General features: G+C 45.6%; 1 protein-coding gene across 1 annotated transcript in view; it reads right to left on the reverse strand.

The window, feature by feature from the left end:
• Positions 1-12,955, reverse strand: part of LOC140348223 (filamin-A-interacting protein 1-like) — a 58,588-nt gene extending 45,633 nt beyond the window's left edge. Inside the window, exon 1 of the mRNA XM_072434287.1 lies at positions 12,827-12,955. The gene's annotated coding sequence lies outside the window, so the exon portion shown is untranslated. The remainder of the gene's footprint in view (positions 1-12,826) is intronic.
• Between the last annotated feature and the right edge of the window lie 2,537 nt (positions 12,956-15,492).

Consider the following 15,492-nt stretch of genomic DNA (forward strand, 5'->3'; position numbering starts at 1 on the left):
CCAGGACTAAACCAGGTCTAAACCAGGACTAAACCAGGTCTAAACCAGGACTAAACCAGGACTAAACCAGGTCTAAACCAGGACTTAACCAGGTCTAAACCAGGACTAAACCAGGACTTAACCAGGTCTGAACCAGGACTAAACCAGGTCTAAACCAGGACTAAACCAGGACTAAACCAGGTCTAAACCAGGACTAAACATGGTCCAAACCAGGACTAAACCAGGTCTAAACCAGGTCTAAACCAGGTCTAAACCAGGACTAAACCAGGTCCAAACAAGGTCTAAACCAGGACTAAACCAGGACTAAACCAGGACTAAACCAGGACTAAACCAGGTCTAAACCAGGACTAAACCAGGACTAAACCAGGTCTAAACCAGGACTAAACCAGGACTTAACCAGGACTAAACCAGGTCTAAACCAGGACTAAACCAGGACTTAACCTGGACTAAACCAGGTCTAAACCAGGACTAAACCAGGACTAAAGCAGGACTAAACCAGGTCTAAACCAGGTCTAAACCAGGACTTAACCTGGACTAAACCAGGTCTAAATCACGACTAAATCAGGACTAAATCAGGACTAAACCAGGACTAAACCAGGTCTAAACCAGGACTAAACCAGGACTAAAGCAGGACTAAACCAGGTCTAAACCAGGTCTAAACCAGGTCTAAATCAGGACTAAACCAGGACTTAACCAGGTCTAAACCAGGACTAAACATGGTCCAAACCAGGACTAAACCAGGTCTAAACCAGGTCTAAACCAGGTCTAAACCAGGTCTAAATCAGGACTAAACCAGGACTTAACCAGGTCTAAACCAGGACTAAACCAGGACTAAACCAGGTCTAAACCAGGACTAAACCAGGTCTAAACCAGGTCTAAACCAGGTCTAAACCAGATCTAAACCAGGTCTAAAACAGGTCTAAACCAGGACTAAACCAGGTCTAAACCAGGTCTAAACCAGGACTAAACCAGGACTAAATCAGGTCCAAACCAGGTCTAAACCAGGTCTAAACCAGGACTAAACCAGGACTAAACCAGGTCTAAACCAGGTCAAACCAGGACTAAACCAGGACTAAACCAGGACTAAACCAGGTCAAAACCAGGACTAAACCAGGTCTAAACCAGGTCTAAACCAGGACTAAACCAGGTCTAAACCAGGTCAAACCAGGACTAAACCAGGTCCAAACTAGGACTAAATCAGGTCTAAACCAGGTCCAAACCAGGACTAAACCAGGTCTAAACCAGGTCTAAACCAGGACTAAACCAGGACTAAACCAGGACTAAACCAGGACTAAACCAGGTCTAAACCAGGACTAAACCAGGTCTAAACCAGGTCTAAACCAGGTCTAAACCAGGTCTAAACCAGGTCTAAACCAGGACTAAACCTGGACTAAACCTGGACTAAACCAGGACTAAACCAGGACTAAACCAGCTCTAAACCAGGTCTAAACCAGGTCTAAACCAGGACTAAACCAGGTCTAAACCAGGACTAAACCTGAACTAAACCTGGACTAAACCAGGCCTAAACCAGGTCCAAACCAGGTCTAAACCAGGTCTAAACCAGGACTAAACCAGGTCTAAACCAGGACTAAACCTGGACTAAACCTGGACTAAACCAGGACTAAACCAGGTCTAAACCAGGTCTAAACCAGCTCTAAACCAGGTCTAAACCAGGACTAAACCAGGTCTAAACCAGGTCTAAACCAGGACTAAACCAGGACTAAACCAGGACTAAACCAGGTCTAAACCAAACCAGGTCCAAACCAGGTCTAAACCAGGTCTAAACCAGGTCTAAACCAGGACTAAACCAGGACTAAACCAAACCAGGTCCAAACCAGGTCTAAACCAGGTCTAAACCAGGACTAAACCAGGACTAAACCAAACCAGGTCTGAACCAGGTCTAAACCAGGACTAAACCAGGTCTAAACCAGGTCTAAACCAGGTCTAAACCAGGTCTAAACCAAACCAGGTCCAAACCAGGTCTAAACCAGGACTAAACCAGGACTAAATCAGGTCCAAACCAGGTCTAAACCAGGTCTAAACCAGGACTAAACCAGGACTAAACCAGGTCTAAACCAGGTCAAACCAGGACTAAACCAGGACTAAACCAGGTCTAAACCAGGTCTAAACCAGGACTAAACCAGGACTAAACCAGGTCTAAACCAGGACTAAACCAGGTCTAAACCAGGTCAAACCAGGACTAAACCAGGACTAAACCAGGTCTAAACCAGGACTAAACCAGGACTAAACCAGGACTAAACCAGGTCAAAACCAGGACTAAACCAGGTCTAAACCAGGTCCAAACCAGGACTAAATCAGGTCTAAACCAGGTCCAAACCAGGACTAAACCAGGTCTAAACCAGGTCTAAACCAGGACTAAACCAGGACTAAACCAGGACTAAACCAGGACTAAACCAGGTCTAAACCAGGACTAAACCAGGTCTAAACCAGGTCTAAACCAGTTCTAAACCAGGTCCAAACCAGGACTAAACCAGGTCTAAACCAGGTCTAAACCAGGTCTAAACCAGGTCTAAACCAGGACTAAACCTGGACTAAACCTGGACTAAACCAGGACTAAACCAGGACTAAACCAGCTCTAAACCAGGTCTAAACCAGGTCTAAACCAGGACTAAACCAGGTCTAAACCAGGACTAAACCTGAACTAAACCTGGACTAAACCAGGCCTAAACCAGGTCCAAACCAGGTCTAAACCAGGACTAAACCAGGACTAAACCTGGACTAAACCTGGTCTAAACCAGGTCTAAAACAGGACTAAACCAGGACTAAACCAGGACTAAACCAGGTCTAAACCAAACCAGGTCCAAACCAGGTCTAAACCAGGTCTAAACCAGGTCTAAACCAGGACTAAACCAGGACTAAACCAAACCAGGTCTAAACCAGGTCTAAACCAGGTCTAAACCAGGTCTAAACCAAACCAGGTCCAAACCAGGTCTAAACCAGGTCTAAACCAGGACTAAACCAGGACTAAACCAAACCAGGTCTGAACCAGGTCTAAACCAGGACTAAACCAGGTCTAAACCAGGTCTAAACCAGTTCTAAACCAGGTCTAAACCAAACCAGGTCCAAACCAGGTCTAAACCAGGTCTAAACCAGGTCTAAACCAGGACTAAACCAGGACTAAATCAGGTCCAAACCAGGTCTAAACCAGGTCTAAACCAGGACTAAACCAGGACTAAACCAGGTCTAAACCAGGTCAAACCAGGACTAAACCAGGACTAAACCAGGTCTAAACCAGGACTAAACCAGGACTAAACCAGGACTAAACCAGGTCAAAACCAGGACTAAACCAGGTCTAAACCAGGTCTAAACCAGGACTAAACCAGGTCTAAACCAGGTCAAACCAGGACTAAACCAGGTCCAAACCAGGACTAAATCAGGTCTAAACCAGGTCCAAACCAGGACTAAACCAGGTCTAAACCAGGTCTAAACCAGGACTAAACCAGGACTAAACCAGGACTAAACCAGGACTAAACCAGGTCTAAACCAGGACTAAACCAGGTCTAAACCAGGTCTAAACCAGGTCTAAACCAGGTCCAAACCAGGACTAAACCAGGTCTAAACCAGGTCTAAACCAGGTCTAAACCAGGTCCAAACCAGGTCTAAACCAGGACTAAACCAGGTCTAAACCAGGACTAAACCTGGACTAAACCTGGACTAAACCAGGACTAAACCAGGTCTAAACCAGCTCTAAACCAGCTCTAAACCAGGTCTAAACCAGGACTAAACCAGGTCTAAACCAGGTCTAAACCAGGACTAAACCAGGACTAAACCAGGACTAAACCAGGTCTAAACCAAACCAGGTCCAAACCAGGTCTAAACCAGGTCTAAACCAGGTCTAAACCAGGACTAAACCAGGACTAAACCAAACCAGGTCTGAACCAGGTCTAAACCAGGACTAAACCAGGTCTAAACCAGGTCTAAACCAGGTCTAAACCAAACCAGGTCCAAACCAGGTCTAAACCAGGTCTAAACCAGGACTAAACCAGGACTAAACCAAACCAGGTCTGAACCAGGTCTAAACCAGGACTAAACCAGGTCTAAACCAGGTCTAAACCAGGTCTAAACCAGGTCTAAACCAAACCAGGTCCAAACCAGGTCTAAACCAGGTCTAAACCAGGTCTAAACCAGGACTAAACCAGGACTAAACCAGGTCTAAACCAGGTCAAACCAGGACTAAACCAGGACTAAACCAGGTCTAAACCAGGTCTAAACCAGGACTAAACCAGGACTAAACCAGGTCAAAACCAGGACTAAACCAGGTCTAAACCAGGACTAAACCAGGACTAAACCAGGACTAAACCAGGTCAAAACCAGGACTAAACCAGGTCTAAACCAGGTCCAAACCAGGACTAAATCAGGTCTAAACCAGGTCCAAACCAGGACTAAACCAGGTCTAAACCAGGTCTAAACCAGGACTAAACCAGGACTAAACCAGGACTAAATCAGGTCCAAACCAGGTCTAAACCAGGACTAAACCAGGACTAAACCAGGTCTAAACCAGGTCAAACCAGGACTAAACCAGGACTAAACCAGGTCTAAACCAGGTCTAAACCAGGACTAAACCAGGACTAAACCAGGTCAAAACCAGGACTAAACCAGGTCTAAACCAGGTCTAAACCAGGACTAAACCAGGTCTAAACCAGGTCAAACCAGGACTAAACCAGGACTAAACCAGGTCTAAACCAGGACTAAACCAGGACTAAACCAGGACTAAACCAGGTCAAAACCAGGACTAAACCAGGTCTAAACCAGGTCCAAACCAGGACTAAATCAGGTCTAAACCAGGTCAAAACCAGGACTAAACCAGGTCTAAACCAGGTCTAAACCAGGACTAAACCAGGACTAAACCAGGACTAAACCAGGACTAAACCAGGACTAAACCAGGTCTAAACCAGGACTAAACCAGGTCTAAACCAGGTCTAAACCAGGTCTAAACCAGGTCCAAACCAGGACTAAACCAGGTCTAAACCAGGTCTAAACCAGGTCTAAACCAGGTCTAAACCAGGACTAAACCTGGACTAAACCTGGACTAAACCAGGACTAAACCAGGACTAAACCAGCTCTAAACCAGGTCTAAACCAGGTCTAAACCAGGACTAAACCAGGTCTAAACCAGGACTAAACCTGAACTAAACCTGGACTAAACCTGGACTAAACCTGGACTAAACCAGGACTAAACCAGGACTAAACCAGCTCTAAACCAGGTCTAAACCAGGTCTAAACCAGGTCCAAACCAGGTCTAAACCAGCTCTAAACCAGGTCTAAACCAGGACTAAACCAGGTCTAAACCAGGTCTAAACCAGGTCTAAACCAGGACTAAACCAGGTCTAAACCAGGTCTAAACCAGGACTAAACCAGGACTAAACCTGGACTAAACCTGGTCTAAACCAGGTCTAAAACAGGACTAAACCAGGACTAAACCAGGACTAAACCAGGTCTAAACCAAACCAGGTCCAAACCAGGTCTAAACCAGGTCTAAACCAGGTCTAAACCAGGTCTAAACCAAACCAGGTCCAAACCAGGTCTAAACCAGGTCTAAACCAGGTCTAAACCAAACCAGGTCCAAACCAGGTCTAAACCAGGTCTAAACCAGGTCAAACCAGGACTAAACCAGGACTAAACCAGGTCTAAACCAGGACTAAACCAGGACTAAACCAGGACTAAACCAGGTCAAAACCAGGACTAAACCAGGTCTAAACCAGGTCTAAACCAGGACTAAACCAGGTCTAAACCAGGTCTAAACCAGGACTAAACCTGGACTAAACCTGGACTAAACCAGGACTAAACCAGGACTAAACCAGCTCTAAACCAGGTCTAAACCAGGTCTAAACCAGGACTAAACCAGGTCTAAACCAGGACTAAACCTGAACTAAACCTGGACTAAACCAGGCCTAAACCAGGTCCAAACCAGGTCTAAACCAGCTCTAAACCAGGTCTAAACCAGGACTAAACCAGGTCTAAACCAGGTCTAAACCAGGACTAAACCAGGACTAAACCAGGACTAAACCAGGTCTAAACCAGGACTAAACCTGGACTAAACCTGGACTAAACCAGGACTAAACCAGGTCTAAACCAGGACTAAACCTGGACTAAACCAGGTCTAAACCAGGACTAAACATGGTCAAAACCAGGACTAAACCAGGTCTAAACCAGGTCTAAACCAGGACTAAACCAGGTCTAAACAAGGTCTAAACCAGGACTAAACCAGGTCTAAACCAGGACTAAACCAGGACTAAAGCAGGACTAAACAAGGTCTAAACCAGGACTAAACCAGGACTAAACCAGGTCTAAACCAGGACTAAACCTGGACTAAACCAGGACTTAACCAGGTCTAAACCAGGACTAAACCAGGACTAAACCAGGTCTAAACCAGGACTAAACCAGGACTAAACCAGGTCTAAACCAGGACTAAACATGGTCCAAACCAGGACTAAACCAGGTCTAAACCAGGTCAAACCAGGACTAAACCAGGTCCAAACCAGGACTAAATCAGGTCTAAACCAGGTCCAAACCAGGACTAAACCAGGTCTAAACCAGGTCTAAACCAGGACTAAACCATGACTAAACCAGGACTAAACCAGGACTAAACCAGGACTAAACCAGGTCTAAACCAGGACTAAACCAGGTCAAAACCAGGACTAAACCAGGTCTAAACCAGGTCTAAACCAGGTCTAAACCAGGTCTAAACCAGGTCTAAACCAGGTCTAAACCAGGACTAAACCTGGACTAAACCTGGACTAAACCAGGACTAAACCAGGACTAAACCAGCTCTAAACCAGGACTAAACCAGGTCTAAACCAGGACTAAACCTGGACTAAACCAGGCCTAAACCAGGTCCAAACCAGGTCTAAACCAGGTCTAAACCAGGACTAAACCAGGTCTAAACCAGGACTAAACCTGGACTAAACCTGGACTAAACCAGGACTAAACCAGGTCTAAACCAGGTCTAAACCAGCTCTAAACCAGGTCTAAACCAGGACTAAACCAGGTCTAAACCAGGTCTAAACCAGGACAAAACCAGGACTAAACCAGGACTAAACCAGGTCTAACCAAACCAGGTCCAAACCAGGTCTAAACCAGGTCTAAACCAGGTCTAAACCAGGACTAAACCAGGACTAAACCAAACCAGGTCTGAACCAGGTCTAAACCAGGACTAAACCAGGTCTAAACCAGGTCTAAACCAGGTCTAAACCAGGTCTAAACCAGGTCTAAACCAGGACTAAACCAGGACTAAACCAGGTCAAAACCAGGACTAAACCAGGTCTAAACCAGGACTAAACCAGGACTAAACCAGGACTAAACCAGGTCAAAACCAGGACTAAACCAGGTCTAAACCAGGTCCAAACCAGGACTAAATCAGGTCTAAACAGGTCCAAACCAGGACTAAACCAGGTCTAAACCAGGTCTAAACCAGGACTAAACCAGGACTAAACCAGGACTAAATCAGGTCCAAACCAGGTCTAAACCAGGTCTAAACCAGGACTAAACCAGGACTAAACCAGGTCTAAACCAGGTCAAACCAGGACTAAACCAGGACTAAACCAGGTCTAAACCAGGTCTAAACCAGGACTAAACCAGGACTAAACCAGGACTAAACCAGGTCTAAACCAGGTCTAAACCAGGACTAAACCAGGTCTAAACCAGGTCAAACCAGGACTAAACCAGGACTAAACCAGGTCTAAACCAGGACTAAACCAGGACTAAACCAGGACTAAACCAGGTCAAAACCAGGACTAAATCAGGTCTAAACCAGGTCCAAACCAGGACTAAACCAGGTCTAAACCAGGTCTAAACCAGGACTAAACCAGGACTAAACCAGGACTAAACAGGACTAAACCAGGTCTAAACCAGGACTAAACCAGGTCTAAACCAGGTCTTAACCAGGTCTAACCAGGTCCAAACCAGGACTAAACCAGGTCTAAACCAGGTCTAAACCAGGTCTAAACCAGGTCTAAACCAGGTCTAAACCAGGACTAAACCTGGACTAAACCTGGACTAAACCAGGACTAAACCAGGACTAAACCAGCTCTAAACCAGGTCTAAACCAGGTCTAAACCAGGACTAAACCAGGTCTAAACCAGGACTAAACCTGAACTAAACCTGGACTAAACCTGGACTAAACCTGGACTAAACCAGGACTAAACCAGGACTAAACCAGCTCTAAACCAGGTCTAAACCAGGTCAAAACCAGGTCCAAACCAGGTCTAAACCAGCTCTAAACCAGGTCTAAACCAGGACTAAACCTGGACTAAACCTGGACTAAACCAGGACTAAACCAGGACTAAACCAGGTCTAAACCAGGTCTAAACCAGGACTAAACCAGGACTAAACCTGGACTAAACCAGGACTAAACCAGGTCTAAACCAAACCAGGTCCAAACCAGGTCTAAACCAGGTCTAAACCAGGTCTAAACCAGGACTAAACCAGGACTAAACCAAACCAGGTCTAAACCAGGTCTAAACCAGGTCTAAACCAGGTCTAAACCAAACCAGGTCCAAACCAGGTCTAAACCAGGTCTAAACCAGGACTAAACCAGGACTAAACCAAACCAGGTCTGAACCAGGTCTAAACCAGGTCTAAACCAGGTCTAAACCAGGACTAAACCAGGACTAAATCAGGTCCAAACCAGGTCTAAACCAGGTCTAAACCAGGACTAAACCAGGACTAAACCAGGTCTAAACCAGTCAAACCAGGACTAAACCAGGTCTAAACCAGGTCAAACCAGGACTAAACCAGGACTAAACCAGGTCTAAACCAGTCTAAACCAGGACTAAACCAGGACTAAACCAGGACTAAACCAGGTCAAAACCAGGACTAAACCAGGTCTAAACCAGGTCTAAACCAGGACTAAACCAGGTCTAAACCAGGTCAAACCAGGACTAAACCAGGTCCAAACCAGGACTAAATCAGGTCTAAACCAGGTCCAAACCAGGACTAAACCAGGTCTAAACCAGGTCTAAACCAGGACTAAACCAGGACTAAACCAGGACTAAACCAGGACTAAACCAGGACTAAACCAGGTCTAAACCAGACTAAACCAGGTCTAAACCAGGTCTAAACCAGGACTAAACCAGGTCTAAACCAGGTCTAAACCAGGTCTAAACCAGGTCTAAACCAGGTCTAAACCAGGTCTAAACCAGGACTAAACCAGGTCTAAACCAGGACTAAACCTGAACTAAACCTGGACTAAACCAGGCCTAAACCAGGTCCAAACCAGGTCTAAACCAGCTCTAAACCAGGTCTAAACCAGGACTAAACCAGGTCTAAACCAGGTCTAAACCAGGACTAAACCAGGACTAAACCAGGACTAAACCAGGTCTAAACCAGGACTAAACCTGGACTAACCTGGACTAAACCAGGACTAAACCAGGTCTAAACCAGGACTTAACCTGGACTAAACCAGGTCTAAACCAGGACTAAACATGGTCCAAACCAGGACTAAACCAGGTCTAAACCAGGTCTAAACCAGGTCTAAACCAGGACTAAACCAGGTCTAAACCAGGACTAAACATGGTCCAAACCAGGACAAAACCAGGTCTAAACCAGGTCTAAACCAGGACTAAACCAGGTCTAAACAAGGTCTAAACCAGGACTAAACCAGGACTAAACCAGACTAAACCAGGACTAAACCAGGACTAAACCAGGACTAAACCAGGACTTAACCAGGACTTAACCTGGACTAAACCAGGTCTAAACCAGGACTAAACATGGTCCAAACCAGGACTAAACCAGGACTAAACCTGGACTAAACCAGGACTAAACCAGGTCTAAACCAGGACTAAACCAGGACTAAACCAGGTCTAAACCAGGACTAAACCAGGACTAAACCAGGACTAAACCAGGTCTAAACCAGGACTAAACCAGGTCTAAACCAGGACTAAACCAGGACTAAACCAGGTCTAAACCAGGACTAAACCTGGACTAAACCAGGACTTAACCAGGTCTAAACCAGGACTAAACCAGGACTAAACCAGGTCTAAACCAGGACTAAACCAGGACTAAACCAGGTCTAAACCAGGACTAAACCTGACTAAACCAGGTCTAAACCAGGTCTAAACCAGACTAAACCAGGTCTAAACCAGACTAAACATGGTCCAAACCAGGACTAAACCAGGTCTAAACCAGGTCTAAACCAGGTCTAAACCAGGACTAAACCAGGTCTAAACAAGGTCTAAACCAGACTAAACCAGGACTAAACCAGGACTAAACCAGGACTAAACCAGGTCTAAACCAGGACTAAACCAGGACTAAACCAGGTCTAAACCAGGACTAAACCAGGACTAAACCAGGACTTAACCAGGTCTAACCAGGTCTAAACCAGGACTAAACCAGGACTAAATCAGGACTAAACCAGGACTAAACCAGGTCTAAACCAGGACTAAACCAGGACTAAAGCAGGACTAAACCAGGTCTAAACCAGGTCTAAACCAGGACTTAACCAGGTCTAAACCAGGACTAAACAGGACTAAATCAGGTCCAAACCAGGTCTAAACCAGGTCAAACCAGGACTAAACCAGGACTAAACCAGGTCTAAACCAGGACTAAACCAGGACTAAACCAGGACTAAACCAGGTCAAAACCAGGACTAAACCAGGTCCAAACTAGGACTAAATCAGGTCTAAACCAGGTCCAAACCAGGACTAAACCAGGTCTAAACCAGGTCTAAACCAGGACTAAACCAGGACTAAACCAGGACTAAACCAGGACTAAACCAGGTCTAAACCAGGACTAAACCAGGTCTAAACCAGGTCTAAATCAGGACTAAACCAGGACTTAACCAGGTCTAAACCCAGGTCTAAATCAGGACTAAACCAGGACTTAACCAGGTCTAAACCAGGACTAAACATGGTCCAAACCAGGACTAAACCAGGTCTAAACCAGGTCTAAACAGGACTAACCTGGACTAAACCTGGACTAAACCAGGACTAAACCAGGACTAAACCAGCTCTAAACCAGGTCTAAACCAGGACTAAACCTGGACTAAACCTGGACTAAACCAGGACTTAACCAGGTCTAAACCAGGTCTAAACCAGCTCTAAACCAGGTCTAAACCAGGACTAAACCAGGTCTAAACCAGGTCTAAACCAGGACTAAACCAGGACTAAACCAGGACTAAACCAGGTCTAAACCAAACCAGGTCCAAACCAGGTCTAAACCAGGTCTAAACCAGGTCTAAACCAGGACTAAACCAGGACTAAACCAAACCAGGTCTGAACCAGGTCTAAACCAGGACTAAACCAGGTCTAAACCAGGTCTAAACCAGGTCTAAACCAGGTCTAAACCAAACCAGGTCCAAACCAGGTCTAAACCAGGTCTAAACCAGGTCTAAACCAGGACTAAACCAGGACTAAATCAGGTCCAAACCAGGTCTAAACCAGGTCTAAACAGGACTAAACCAGGACTAAACCAGGTCTAAACCAGGTCAAACCAGGACTAAACCAGGACTAAACCAGGTCTAAACCAGGTCTAAACCAGGACTAAACCAGGACTAAACCAGGTCAAAACCAGGACTAAACCAGGTCTAAACCAGGTCTAAACCAGGACTAAACCAGGTCTAAACCAGGTCAAACCAGGACTAAACCAGGACTAAACCAGGACTAAACCAGGTCAAAACCAGGACTAAACCAGGTCTAAACCAGGTCCAAACCAGGACTAAATCAGGTCTAAACCAGGTCCAAACCAGGACTAAACCAGGTCTAAACCAGGTCTAAACCAGGACTAAACCAGGACTAAACCAGGACTAAACCAGGACTAAACCAGGACTAAACCAGGTCTAAACCAGGACTAAACCAGGTCTAAACCAGGTCTAAACCAGGTCTAAACCAGGTCCAAACCAGGACTAAACCAGGTCTAAACCAGGTCTAAACCAGGTCTAAACCAGGTCTAAACCAGGTCTAAACCAGGACTAAACCTGGACTAAACCTGGACTAAACCAGGACTAAACCAGGACTAAACCAGCTCTAAACCAGGTCTAAACCAGGTCTAAACCAGGACTAAACCAGGTCTAAACCAGGACTAAACCTGAACTAAACCTGGACTAAACCAGGCCTAAACCAGGTCCAAACCAGGTCTAAACCAGCTCTAAACCAGGTCTAAACCAGGACTAAACCAGGTCTAAACCAGGTCTAAACCAGGACTAAACCAGGACTAAACCAGGACTAAACCAGGTCTAAACCAGGACTAAACCTGGACTAAACCTGGACTAAACCAGGACTAAACCAGGTCTAAACCAGGACTAAACCTGGACTAAACCAGGTCTAAACCAGGACTAAACATGGTCAAAACCAGGACTAAACCAGGTCTAAACCAGGTCTAAACCAGGACTAAACCAGGTCTAAACAAGGTCTAAACCAGGACTAAACCAGGACTAAACCAGGACTAAACCAGGACTAAACCAGGACTAAACCAGGTCTAAACCAGGACTAAACCAGGACTAAAGCAGGACTAAACCAGGTCTAAACCAGGTCTAAACCAGGACTTAACCAGGACTTAACCTGGACTAAACCAGGACTAAACCAGGACTAAACCAGGTCTAAACCAGGTCTAAACCAGGTCTGAACCAGGTCTAAACCAGGACTAAACATGGTCCAAACCAGGACTAAACCAGGTCTAAACCAGGTCTAAACCAGGTCTAAACCAGGTCCAAACCAGGACTAAACCAGGTCTAAACCAGGTCTAAACCAGGTCTAAACCAGGACTAAACCTGGACTAAACCTGGACTAAACCAGGACTAAACCAGGTCTTAACGACACTTCTTCTCTACAAATCTCCACAACAGTTTGTGTTGAAAAAGAGTTTGATCTCACCTGATTGTGTAGATTTCTTCTTCCAGCTTTGACAAAGTCCTTCCTCAAACACAAACAGACAAAGAAGAGAACTTAACTGTCCCCAACAGACCCATGTTTGCGCTCTGAAGGGACCTGCCCCAGGTCAAGTCCAGGTCCAGCCTTTTTCTGTCACTGAGAGACCATCGTGAACACAGAGCTAAAATTAAACCTTCTCTCACCGGAGACAGCAGCTGAACAGACTCCAGGTTTAGTCCTGGTTTAGACCTGCTTTAGACCTGGTTTAGACCTGCTTTAGACCTGCTTTAGACCTGGTTAAGACCTGGTTTAGACCTGCTTTAGACCTGGTTTAGACCTGGTTTAGACCTGCTTTAGACCTGGTTTAGACCTGCTTTAGACCTGCTTTAGACCTGGTTTAGACCTGGTTTAGACCTGCTTTAGTCCTGGTTTACACCTGGTTCAGACCTGGTTTAGACCTGGTTTAGACCTGGTTTAGTCCTGGTTAAGACCTGGTTTGGACCTGGTTTGGACCTGGTTTAGACCTGGTTTAGTCCTGGTTAAGACCTGGTTTAGACCTGCTTTAGACCTGGTTTAGACCTGCTTTAGACCTGGTTTAGACCTGCTTTAGACCTGCTTTAGACCTGGTTTAGACCTGGTTTAGACCTGGTTTAGACCTGCTTTAGACCTGGTTTAGACCTGGTTTAGACCTAGTTTAGACCTGGTTTAGACCTGCTTTAGTCCTGGTTTACACCTGGTTCAGACCTGGTTTAGACCTGGTTTAGACCTGGTTTAGTCCTGGTTAAGACCTGGTTTGGACCTGGTTTGGACCTGGTTTAGACCTGGTTTAGTCCTGGTTAAGACCTGGTTTAGACCTGCTTTAGACCTGCTTTAGACCAGGTTTAGTCCTGGTTTAGACCTGCTTTAGACCTGGTTTAGACCTGGTTTAGACCTGGTTTAGACCTGGTTTAGTCCTCGTTTAGACCTGGTTTAGACCTGCTTTAGACCTGCTTTAGACCTGCTTTAGACCTGGTTAAGACCTGGTTTAGACCTGCTTTAGACCTGGTTTAGACCTGGTTTAGACCTAGTTTAGACCTGGTTTAGACCTGCTTTAGTCCTGGTTTACACCTGGTTCAGACCTGGTTTAGACCTGGTTTAGACCTGGTTTAGACCTGGTTTAGTCCTGGTTTAGACCTGGTTTAGTCCTGGTTAAGACCTGCTTTAGACCTGTTTTAGACCTGGTTTAGACCTGCTTTAGACCTGCTTTAGACCTGGTTTAGACCTGGTTTAGACCTGGTTTAGTCCTGGTTTAGACCTGGTTTAGACCTGCTTTAGACCTGCTTTAGACCAGGTTTAGTCCTGGTTTAGACCTGCTTTAGACCTGCTTTAGACCTGGTTAAGACCTGGTTTAGACCTGCTTTAGACCTGGTTTAGACCTGGTTTAGACCTAGTTTAGACCTGGTTTAGACCTGCTTTAGTCCTGGTTTACACCTGGTTCAGACCTGGTTTAGACCTGGTTTAGACCTGGTTTAGTCCTGGTTAAGACCTGGTTTGGACCTGGTTTGGACCTGGTTTAGACCTGGTTTAGTCCTGGTTAAGACCTGGTTTAGACCTGGTTTAGACCTGCTTTAGACCTGGTTTAGACCTGGTTTAGACCTGCTTTAGACCTGGTTTAGTCCTGCTTTAGACCTGGTTTAGACCTGCTTTAGACCTGCTTTAGACCTGGTTTAGACCTGGTTTAGACCTGGTTTAGACCTGCTTTAGACCTGCTTTAGACCTGGTTTAGACCTGCTTTAGACCTGCTTTAGACCTGGTTTAGACCTGGTTTAGACCTGCTTTAGACCTGGTTTAGTTCTGGTTAAGACCTGCTTTAGTCCTGCTTTAGACCTGGTTTAGACCTGGTTTAGACCTGCTTTAGACCTGCTTTAGACCTGCTTTAGACCTGGTTTAGACCTGCTTGCTTTAGACCTGGTTTAGACCTGGTTTAGACCTGCTTTAGTCCTGGTTTACACCTGGTTCAGACCTGGTTTAGACCTGGTTTAGACCTGGTTTAGTCCTGGTTAAGACCTGGTTTGGACCTGGTTTGGACCTGGTTTAGACCTGGTTTAGTCCTGGTTAAGACCTGGTTTAGACCTGCTTTAGACCTGGTTTAGACCTGCTTTAGACCTGGTTTAGACCTGCTTTAGACCTGCTTTAGACCTGGTTTAGACCTGGTTTAGACCTGGTTTAGACCTGGTTTAGACCTGCTTTAGACCTGCTTTAGACCTGGTTTAGACCTGCTTTAGACCTGGTTTAGACCTGGTTTAGACCTGGTTTAGACCTTGTTTAGACCTGCTTTAGACCTGCTTTAGACCTGGTTTAGACCTGGTTTAGACCTGCTTTAGACCTGGTTTAGTTCTGGTTAAGACCTGCTTTAGTCCTGCTTTAGACCTGGTTTAGACCTGGTTTAGACCTGCTTTAGACCTGCTTTAGACCTGCTTTAGACCTGCTTGGTTTAGACCTGGTTTAGACCTGGTTTAGACCTGCTTTAGACCTGCTTTAGACCTGGTTTAGTCCTGGTTAAGACCTGGTTTAGACCTGGTTTAGACCTGGTTTAGACCTGCTTTAGACCTGGTTTAGTCCTGCTTTAGACCTGGTTAAGACCTGCTTTAGACCTGGTTTAGTCCTGGTTAAGACCTGGTTTAGACCTG

This window comes from Eucyclogobius newberryi, unplaced genomic scaffold, assembly GCF_026437365.1.
Source record: "Eucyclogobius newberryi isolate DKJ021-1_F unplaced genomic scaffold, fEucNew1.0.hap1 SCAF_63, whole genome shotgun sequence".
Classification (NCBI taxonomy): Eukaryota; Metazoa; Chordata; class Actinopteri; order Gobiiformes; family Gobiidae; genus Eucyclogobius; species Eucyclogobius newberryi.